Source organism: Arachis hypogaea, chromosome 14, assembly GCF_003086295.3.
Source record: "Arachis hypogaea cultivar Tifrunner chromosome 14, arahy.Tifrunner.gnm2.J5K5, whole genome shotgun sequence".
NCBI classification, from domain to species: domain Eukaryota; kingdom Viridiplantae; phylum Streptophyta; class Magnoliopsida; order Fabales; family Fabaceae; genus Arachis; species Arachis hypogaea.
The window spans coordinates 17,043,118-17,055,047 of record NC_092049.1 but is presented as its reverse complement, the minus strand read 5'-3'; positions in this window follow the sequence as shown (position 1 = coordinate 17,055,047).

The following is an 11,930-nucleotide window of genomic DNA, read 5'->3' as shown; positions in this document are numbered from 1 at the left end:
TGTGTTTGCACCTAGTATGAAGGACCGAGTTAGTAGCTAATGAGCAAGCACTTTGATTATCACAATAAATAGTAAGTGCCATTGGTTGTGAAATTTGAAGCTCCTTTAGAAGTTGTTGTATAGACATTAGTTCTGACTAAGATGCTGCCATGCTCCTATATTCTGCCTCAGTGCTACTACGACTAGCTTTGGCTTGCTTATTGCTTCTCCATGATACCGAATTGCTTCCTAACTATACACAATAGCCAGTAATCAATTTTCTGTCCTCCAAATCTCCTGCCCAGTCTGCATGTGCGAATGCAAGTAATCTCAAGTTAGCACATTTTTAAAAGTTAATGCCTGCTGATACAATACCTACAATATATCTGAGGATGCGTTTGACAGCTTTTCAGTGCTCAATTGTTAGAGAGTGCATATATTGAGAGATCTTGTTCACAGAGAAAGTAAGATCTGGTCTTGAAATAGTCAAATACTGAAGTGATCCAACAATCTCTCTACAATTTTGGATCCTAAAAATGCTCAGCACCATTTGATGTAAGCTTCAAGACTAAGACCATGGGAGTAGGCATTGAATTTGCAGTGTCCATTTTGGCTTTTTGTAATAGATCTCGAGCATACCTTTGTTGAGAAACTATAATGGATCCATCTATTAAATAAGAAAATTCTAACCCAAGAAAATAACCGAGTTTTCTCAGATCTTTAAGCGAAAAAATTTTATTGAGATCAAAGATAACTTTGTCGATTTCACCAGTGTCACTTCTAGTGACAACAATGTCATCTACATAGGCTAAGAGAAAGGTGGTAGATGTACTGGTGTGTTTAACAAATAATGAAATATCTCTTTTGGTTCTGGTGAAACCAAACTATAATAACGTAGCAGTCAGTATATTGAACGAAGCTCTTGGAGCTTGCTTTAATCCATAGATTGCTTTGTTCAACTTATAAACTTGTGATGCATTCCCAAATTGATAACCTGCTGGTGGAGACATGTGTACCTCTTCTTCAAGAATGCCATTCAGAAAGGCATTATCAAAATCAAATTTTCTTAGTGTCCATTCAAGTGATAGAGCTATAGTAATTACAATTCTCACAGTAGTAGGTCTCACAAGTGGACTGTTTATTTGGCTATAATATATGCCTTCAACTTGCAAAAAATTTTTTGCAACTAACCTGGCTTTGTACCTGATGATGTTGCCTAACAGATCTTTTTTTATAGCAAATACCCATTTAGAATCAATAATAGTTTTATGCTTTGGTGGTTCAACTAAATCCCAGGTGTTATATCTTACTAAAGCCTGAATTTCAGCATCCATTGTATTTTTCCAATGTAAACATTGAAAGGCTTGTTTAACATTCTTTGGGATATTGTTAATCAAATCATAAGGTTCTACTAAAGTTATAGCTAATGCTTGAGATCTGTTGTTTCTAGTTTTTTATCTTGTGAGCATATTGTGAGTATTAGAAGATGTAGTAGAACTAGTGTTTGTAGCATTTTTAAAAGGTAGACAGATTTTAAGGCCTGAAATTGGGATGGAAAAATTCTGATTGAGGCTAGTACTAGAAGGGGTATGCCCAGTAATTTGAGTGTTAAGGCAAGTAGTCGATGAGGGAGAATCTGAGATATCTAGAAGAGGTAGAGTTTGGAGAGGGTTAGAAGTCTTGGGTGAAATATTGAATGTAAAAGCTAGCAGATCTTTAATTGTATCCTGGTTCACTACTATATTTTTATTGTGAAATAGAGAATTATAAGAAAATTCAGTTTCATCAAATATCACATGTCTCGAATAGTAAATTTTCCCATCTTTAGTCATGCACTTATAACCTTTGTAGTTACTATCATAGCCAAGAAATAAGCACTTTTTTTTTATTTAAAAGCAAACTTTACTTTGTTAGAAGATCTTAAATAAGGAAAACAAGCACATCTAAATATTTTAAAGTTCTTATAATCTGGTAATTTTTCAAATAAAGTTTCAAAAGGTGATTTATTTTCTAATGAAGAACTTGGTAATCTATTGATGATATATACTACTGATGTAAAGAAGTCTTCCCAAAATAACACTGGTAATGCAACAGTAGCCAAAAGTGACAATCTTACTTCAGTTATATGCCTATGTTTTCTTTCTACACTACCTTGTTGTTGATGTGTGTAGGGACATGAAATTCTATGCATAATACCATGCTTAGTTAAAAATTGAGTGAAGGAGTGTGACATGAATTCCATACCTCTATCAGTTTGCAAAGCGTTAATCTTCAATCCTGTTTGAGTTTTCATAAATACTTTATAATTTTTCAATGCTTGTAGTGACTGAGATTTATGAGTTAGTAAGAAAATAGTTATGTATTTTGTAATAGCATCCACAAATGAGTTGTAGTACCTATATCCATTTTTAGATATCATAGAGGCGGCCCTCCAAATATCAACAAAAATAAGGTCAATGGTGTTGTATAGACTGATTCAGATTTTGCAAAAGGCAACTAATGCATTTTTCTCATAGCACAATATTCACATATTTGAACAAAATTAGAATCAAATTGAGCAAAAATTCCATATGTTTTCAAGACAAAAATTACAGTTTTTATTAAACTGTGACCTAGGCATTTATGCCAAAGGTCAAGGGTTACATTTTGTTGCTTTGAGCTACAAATGCTTTTTTAATAGAAGAATCTGTAATGCTATGCTTACAAGAAATAGAATTATTCAAAGAACTGTGGATTAAGGACTTATTAGGCACAGGAACAAACAAATTTTTAAAAGAGTATATGCCATTTCTAGCTTTGCCTTGGAGAAGAATTTCTTGAGAGTCCTAGTCACGTACAATACAATCATAAGGCCAAAATTCAAAATAGACATGGTTATCTAAAGCGAATTGAGATACACTTAATAATTTTGTGTGATTTCAGGGACATGAAGTAATTTGTTTTAAAAAAACTTGATTTTACTGTCTTTATGACAAAGAATTGAGGTTCCTTGAGCTAGAATTTTCGTATCTTGATCATTACCTACAAATAATTTATTAGAATCTGGAATTGAAGAGTTGGAATTCAACAAGTTGAGTGAATATGGTGTGACATGGTGACTTGCTCCTGAATCTGGGTACCATACAGATTCTTAATAATTATGAGAATTTGAGAAATAAGCTCTTGGTTAATGGAACTGTGATGATGGTGGTGGTGGTTGTGTTAGAGTAGGAGAATGTAGATTGTGGTGATTGTGAGCTATTTCCATAAGCTTGAAAGTTAGGATCAAATCTATGGAAGCAAGTGTGAACCACATGGCCTTGGTGACCACAAAGTTGACACTGAGGTCGATTACTTTGACTAGAAAAATGACCTCCTCTTCTAAATCTTCCCCATCTTCCTCTTCAAATAAAAGAACCTGTCTCTGATTGAATGTTATTCGGTGATGGTGCTTGTGCCAGATTTGCCATGGGGATGCCACCTTGTGGTTTCTTGTATCCTTCAAACATATCATCATAGGCTTTGAGGAAAGACTCAACTTCAGGCACGTTATAGGCTGATAATTTTGACATTACAGAAGTAATAAAGACAGTATACTCCTCAGGTAAACCATCAAGAATTGCTAAGATATGGTCATCTTGTTGAATTTGATATCCAATGGATTGTAGAGAGTCAACAAGATCTTGGATTTTTGGAAGATAATCTGGTATCGATCTAGTTTTTCTTATTGATTTCAGTTGAGCTTTTAAGCTTCGAATTCTTGTGGTAGAGGTATCAGCAAAATAATCATTGAGTGCATTCCAAATTTCTTAAAATTGATAACACTAAAGGATCTTATGGGCTTTTATGACTAATGCAAGAACCCAAGTTGATAGAGTATGATCATCTAATCTCCATTGTTTGAAGGCTTCAGTTTCTGTTTTAGTCTTCTTGAAAGCATCTTCTTCGTATTGTTGTGGAATCTTGCTTTGGTACAAGTGATCTTCAAGACATAAACTCTGAATTGTAAGCAAAGCTTGGTGTCTCCATGTATTATAATTATTATGATCCAACTTCTCAGAAATTAGGGAGATCGATATCTTGATTGAAGATTCTGATAGAGTAATTTACATGATGGAACACCAAATTGAAGAAATCAAGAAAAGAAAGGAAAAAAAGGGAAAGAATAGAGACAAGAGGAAAAAAATTGGGACAAAAATTGAAAGAAAATGAAAAAAAAAAGAATCAGAATTTGAAGAAAAGTAGGATCTCAAGCTCTGGATACCATAACAACAATTGAGATAGAGTAAAGAATTGGAAGCATGGGAGTGTTCTCATGCACTGATACAGAAAATAGAATTAGAGAAGGAGACTTGAGACACGGAAGTGAAACTGAAATTCATACATTGTAATTGTAGCTACTGTACCAGATAATGGAGTAATACAACATATATAGTGAAATTACCTATACTATAACAACAATAAAAAACCAATAAAGACTAACTAATTCACTTATATTCACTCACACAATCAATACGAATTAGATTTTAGATCCCAACAGTGTATCTTTTTAGGACATGCTCCCCAATCTAGAGATTTTAAATGCCTCACTAATGAAAGAAAGGTTTTCATAGTGAAAAATATAATTTTTGATGAAAAATTATTTCTTTACCCAACTTTCTTCCCTCCCAAGTCAGCCGCTTCTCAACCAACTTCTTCTTCAGTTCCTTATATTACTATTGTTAATATTCCTAACTCTTCTTCTTTATATTCCAATGACTCATTGATGAGCGGATAATTTATACGCTTTTTGGCATTGTTTTTAAGTAGTTTTTAGTATAATTTGATTAGTTTTTAGTATATTTTTATTAGTTTTTAAATAAAAAATCACATTTCTGGACTTAACTATGAGTTTGTGTGTTTTTCTATGATTTCAGGTATTTTCTGGCTGAAATTGAGGGACTTGAGCAAAAATCTGATTCAGAGGCTGAAGAAGGACTGCAAATGCTGTTGGATTATGACCTCCCTGCACTCGAAATAGATTTTCTGGAGCTACAGAAACCCAATTAGCACGCTCTCAATTGCGTTGAAAAGTAGACATGCAGGGCTTTCCAGCAATATATAATAGTATATACTTTGCCTGAGTTTTGACGAGGCAAACTGGCGTTCAAACGCCAACTTCTTGCCCTATTCTGAAGTTAAATGCCAGAAACAGGTTGCAAACCAGAGTTAAACGCCAGAAACAGGCTACAACCTGGCGTTTAACTCCAAAAGGAGTCTCTACACATGAAAGCTCAATGCTCAGCCCAAGCACACACCAAGTGGGCCTGGAGGTGGATTTCTGCATCAATTACTTATTTTCTGTAACCCTAGCTACTAGCTTAGTATAAAAACTACTTTTAGTGATTTATTTCACATCTTTTGATCATTTTTGAGACTATCTTTGTATCACTTTTGATCATTGATCATGTTTAGGGGGGCTGGCCATTCGGCCATGCCTGGACCACTTTCACTTATGTAATTTTCAACGGTGGAGTTTCTACACCTCATAGATTAAGGTGTGGAGCTCTGCTGCTCCTCATGAATTAATGCAAATTACTATTGTTTTTCTATTCAATTCAAGCTTATTCCTATTCTAAGATATTCGCTTGCACTTCAACATGATGAATATGATGATCCGTGACACTCATCACTATTCTCAACCTATGAACGCGTGCCTGACAACCACTTCCGTTCTACCTTAGATCGAGCGTGTATCTCTTAGCCTCCATTCCGAAAGATCGGAGTCTTCGTGGTATAAGCTAGAATTATTGGCGGCCATTTCTGAGATCCGGAAAGTCTAAACCTTGTCTGTGGTATTCCGACTAGGATCTAGGAAGGGATGACTGTGACGAGCTTCAAACTCACGAGTGTTGGGCATAGTGACAGACGCAAAAGGATCAATGGATCCTATTCCAACATGATCGAGAACTGATAGATGATTAGCCATGCGGTGATAGCGCATTTGGACCATTTTCACGGAGAGGACGGGAAGTAGCCATTGACAACGGTGATGCCCAACATACAGCTTGCCATGGAAAGTAGTATGAATGATTGAATGAAGGCAGTAGGAAAGCAAAAATTCAGAAGGAGCAAAGCATCTCCATACGCTTATCTGAAATTCTCACCAATGAATTACATAAGTATCTCTATCTTATTTTATATTTTATTTATATTTTAATTATCAAATCCCCATAACCATTTGAATCCGTCTGACTGAGATTTACAAGATAACCATAGCTTGCTTCAAGCCGACAATCTCCGTGGGATCGACCCTTACTCACGTAAGGTTTATTACATGGATGACCCAGTGCACTTGCTGGTTAGTTGTGCGGAGTTGTGAAAAAGAATTGTGATTATGAATGTACGTACCAAGTTTTTGGCGCCGTTGCTGGGGAATGAACAATCACGATTTCGTGCACCAAGTTTTTGGCGCCGTTGCCGGGAATTGTTTGAGTTTGGACAACTGACGGTTCATCTTGTTGCTCAGATTAGGTAATTTTATTTTACTTTTAAGTTTTTGTTTTAATTATTTTTATTTTCAAAAAATTTTCAAAAATTTTTTAAAAATAAATTATTCTACGACTTCAGAATTTTTAAGAATGAATTCTAGAGTTTCATGAGATATGTTGAATCCTGGCTGGCTGTTAAGCCATGTCTAATCTTTTGGACCGAGGTTTCACTTATCCTTAGAAGAGCTTCTTTGTCTTTCTCATCAATTTAGCTGTTGTATGTAATGTTCTGCTGAAGCTTGGCTGGCCATTGGTCATGTCTAAATTTTTTGACCGAAGCTTTCACATAAAGCTTGGCTGGCTATTAAGCCATGTCTAAATTTTTGGACCGAAGCTTTAGACTAACATTGCATGATTCCTGGAATTCTTATTAAAAAATTTGAAATCCTTATTTTTCTTTTTCAAAATAATTTTTGAAAATTAAAAAAAATTAATAAAATCATAAAAACCAAAAATATTTTGTGTTTCTTGTTAGTCTTATGTCAAATTTTAAGTTTGGTGTCAATTGCATCTTTTTAATTTCCTAAAAAATTTTCGAAAATTCATGCATGTGTCCTTCATAATCTTCAAGTTGTTCTTGATGATTTTCTTTGTTTGATCTTTGCATTTTCATGTTTTGTGTCTTTTCTTGTTTTTCATATGCATTTTCAATTTGTTAGTGTCTCAACATTAAAATTTCTAAGTTTGGTGTATTGCATGTGTGTCTTTTCTTAAAAATTTTCAAAAATATGTTCTTGGTGTTCATCTTGACATTCAAAGTGTTCTTGGTGTTCATTTTGACATTCAAAGAGTTCTTGCATGCATCATGTGTTTTGATCTTAAATTTTCATGTTGTGTGTCATTTTTGTGTTTTTCTCTCTCTTCATTAAAAATTCAAAAATAAAAAAAATATCTTTCCCTTATTTCACTCATAAATTTTGAAAATTTGATTTGATTTAGTCATAAAGTTTTAAAATTTAATTGTTTCTTATTAATCAAGTCAAATTTTCAATTTAAAAATTCTATCTTTTTCAAATCTTTTTCAAAAATCAAAACTTTTTCATTTTTTCTTTCATATTTTTGAAAATTTCAAATTGATTTTCAAAAATCTTTTTCTTATTTTTATTTCATATTTTCAAAATTAAATGCTAACATTTAATGTTTTAATTTAAAAATTTCAAGTTGTTACTTGCCTATTAAGAAAGGTTCAATCTTTGAATTTTAAAATCATATCTTTTGTTTCTTGTTAGTCAAGTAATCAACTTTAATTTCAAAAATAAAATATTTTTAAATTCCTTTTTCAAATCTTTTTCAAAATGGATTTCAATCATATTTTTTTCAAAATTAATTTCAAAATCTTTTCTAACTTCTTATCTTTTCAAAATTGATTTTTAAATCTTTTTCAATTAACTACTTGACTTTTTGTTTGATTTTAAAAGTTTTCTATTTCAATCATATCTTTTTCAAAACCACCTAACTAATTTTCTCTCTCTAATTTTCGAAAAATCCTCCCCACTTTTTCAAAATTCCTTTTAATTAACTAATTGCTTTAAATTTTAATTTAATTTTATTTCTCTTTTAATTTTCGAATTCTTCCCCCTCTCATCTCTTTCTATTTATTTATTTATCTACTAAAACTTCTCTTCTACTCATAATTCAAACCCCCTCTTCTTCTCTATGTTCAAATTTTTCTCTTCTTCTTCTTCTTCTTCTATTCTTCTCTTCTTCTACTCACATAAAGGAATCTCTATACTGTGACATAGAAGATTCCATATTTTCTGTTCTCTTCTTTTTTATATGAGCAGGAACAGGGATAAAGACATTCTTATTGAAGCTGATCCTGAACCTGAAAGGACTCTTAAGAGGAAACTAAGAGAAGCTAAAGCACAACCCTCTGGAGAGGACTTGATAGAAATTTTCGAAAAAGAAGGAGACATGGTCGAACCCAATAACAATGGTGGAGATACAAGGAAGTTGCTTGGTGACTTTATTGCACCCTCTTCTGACTTCTATGGAAGAAGCATCTCAATTCCTGCCATTGGAGCAAACAACTTTGAGCTTAAGCCTCAATTAGTTTCTCTAATGCAACAGAATTGCAAGTTTCATGGACTTCCATTGGAAGATCCTCATAAGTTCCGAGCTGAATTCTTGCAAATCTGTGACACTGTCAAGACCAATGGAGTTGATCCCGAGGTCTACAGGCTTATGCTTTTCCCTTTTGCTGTAAGAGACAGAGCTAGAACATGGTTGGATTCAGAACCTAAGGAAAGCCTGAACTCTTGGAAAAAGCTGGTCAGTGCTTTCCTGGCCAAATTCTTTCCACCTCAAAAGATGAGCAAGCTTAGAGTGGAAATCCAAACCTTCAGGCAGAAGGAAGGTGAGTCCCTCTATGAAGCTTGGAAAAGATATAAGCAATTGATCAAAAGGTGTCCTACTGACATGCTTCCAAAATGGAGCATCATATGTATATTCTATGATGGTCTGTCTGAGTTGTCAAAAATGTCATTGGACCATTCTGCAGGAGGATCTCTTCATCTGAAAACCCCTACAGAAGCTCAGGAACTCATTGAAATGGTTGCAAATAACCAGTTCATGTACACCTCTGAGAGGAATCCTGTGAACAATGGGACGCCTCAGAAGAAGGGAGTTGTTGAAATTGATACTCTGAATGCCATATTGGCTCAGAACAAAATATTGACTTAGCAAGTCAATATGATTTCTCAGAGTTTGAATGGATTGCAAGCTGCATCCAACAGTACTAAAGAAGCATTTTCTGAAGAAGAAGCTTATGATCCTAAGAACCCTGCAATGGCAGAGGTGAATTACATGAGAGAACCCTATGGAAACACCTATAATCCTTCATGGAGAAGTCACCCAAATCTCTCATGGAAGGACCAACAGAAGCCTCAACAAGGCTTCAATAATAATGGTGGAAGAAATAGGTTTAGCAATAGCAAAGCTTTTCCATCATCTTCTCAGCAACAGATAGAGAATTCTGAACAGAGCCATTTTGGCCTGGCAACCATAGTCTCTGATCTATCCAAGGCCACACTAAGTTTCATGAATGAAACAAGGTCCTCCATTAGAAATTTGGAGGCACAGCTGGGTCAGCTGAGTAAGAAGATTACTGAAACTCCTCCCAGTACTCTCCCAAGCAATACAGAAGAGAATCCCAAGAGAGAATGCAAGGCCATAACCATGACCAACATGGCCAAACCTGGAGAGAGGGAAGAGGATGTGAATCCCAGTGAGAAAAGCCTCATGGGACGTCCTCTGGACAGAAAGGAGTTCCCCTTTGAGGAACCAAAGGAATCTGAGGCTCATACAGAGACCATAGAGATTCTATTGAACTTTCTTCTGCCATTCATGAGCTCTAATGAATATTCTTCCTCTGAAGAGGATGAAGGCATCACTGAAGAGCAAGTTGCTAAATATCTAGGAGCAATCATGAAGCTGAATGCATTAATGAGGCAGACATTACCTTAGAAGAAACCGGATCCCGGAAAATTCTTCATACCTTGTACCATAGGCACCATGACCTTTGAGAAGGCTCTGTGTGACCTGGGGTCAGGGATAAACCTCATGCCACTCTCTGTAATGGAGAAACTGGGAATCTTTGAGGTACAAGCTGCAAGAATCTCACTAGAGATGGCAGATAAATCCATGAAACAGGCTTATGGACTAGTAGAGGACGTGCTAGTGAAGGTTGAAAGCCTTTACATCCCTGCTGATTTCATAATCCTAGACACTGGGAAGGATGAGGATGAATCCATCATCCTTGGCAGACCCTTCCTAGCCACAGCAAAAGCTGTGATTGATGTTGACAGAGGAGAGTTGGTCCTTCAATTGAATGAGGACTACCTTGTATTCAAGACTCAAGGTTCTCCTTCTGTAACTATGAAGAGGAAGCATGAAATGCTTCTCTCAATACATAGTCAAACAAAACCCCCGCATTCAAACTCTAAGTTTGGTGTTGGGAGGCCACAACCAAACTCTAAGTTTGGTGTTGAGAGGTCCCAACCTTGCTCTGATTATCTGTGAGGCTCCATGAGAGCTCACTGTCAAGCTATTGACATTAAAGAAGTGCTTGTTGGGAGGCAACCCAATGTTATTTAATTATATCTATCTATTTTCCATTGCTATTTTATATTTTCTTTAAGTTGATGATCATGTGAAGTCACAAAAACAACTGAAAAATCAAAATAGAATGAAAAATAGCATGAAAAACAGCTCACCCTAGAGGAAGAGCTTACTGGCGTTTAAACGCCAGTAAAAGTAGTAAAATGGGTATTAAACGCCCAGTCTGGCACCATTCTGGCGTTTAACGCCAGAAACAGGCACCAGACTGGCGTTTAACGCCAGAACAGAGCATCTACTTGGCGTTTAACGCCAGAGTGCACTCTAAGGGCGTTTTGCACGCCTAAAAGGAGCAGGGATGCTAAGTCCTTGACCCCTCAGGATCTGTGGACCCCACATGATCCCCACCTACCCCACCTCTTCTTCTCTCCTCTTCACATCCTTTCATAACACTCTTCCCCAAAATCCTCACCTACCTCCAAATTCAAAATCCTTTCCCTCCTAAACCCAACCCTAATACACGAAACCTAACCCTTCCCCCACCCCTATATAAACCCCTCAACATTACCTCATTTTCACACATTACAAACACTTCTTTCCCCCCTTGTCCGAATACACACTTCCCCTCCATCTCCTCCATTTTCTTCTTCTTCTACTATTTTCCTTCTTCTTTTGCTCGAGGACGAGCAAATATTTTAAGTTTGGTATGGTAAACGCATTGCTTTTTGTTTTTCCCATAACCAATAATGGCACCTAAGGCCAGAGAAACCTCAAGAAAGAGGAAAGGGAAGGCTGTTGCTTCCACCTCTGAGTCATGGGAGATGGAGAGATTCATATCAAAGGTCCACCAAGACCACTTCTATGAAGTTGTGACCAAGAAGAAGGTGATCCCTGAGGTCCCTTTCAAGCTCAAAAGGAGTGAGTATCCGGAGATCCGAGATGAGATTAGAAGAAGAGGATGGGAAGTTCTCTCCAATCCTATTCAACAAGTCAAGATCTTAATGGTTTAAGAGTTCTATGCAAACGCATGGATCACTAAGAACCATGATCAAAGTATGAACCCGAATCCAAAGAATTGGCTTACAATGGTTCGAGAAAAATACTTAGATTTCAGTCTGGAAAATGTAAGGTTGGCGTTCAACTTGCCAATGATGCAAGAAAATGCACGCCCCTACACTAGAAGGGTCAACATTGATCAAAGGTTGGACCAAGTCCTCATAGACATATGTGAGGAAGGAGCTCAATGGAAAATTGACTCAAGAGGCAAGCCGGTTCAATTGAGAAGGCATGACCTTAAGCCTGTGGCTAGAGGATGGTTGGAGTTCATCCAACGCTCAATCATTCCCACTAGCAACCGGTCTGAAGTTACTATAGACCGGGCCATCA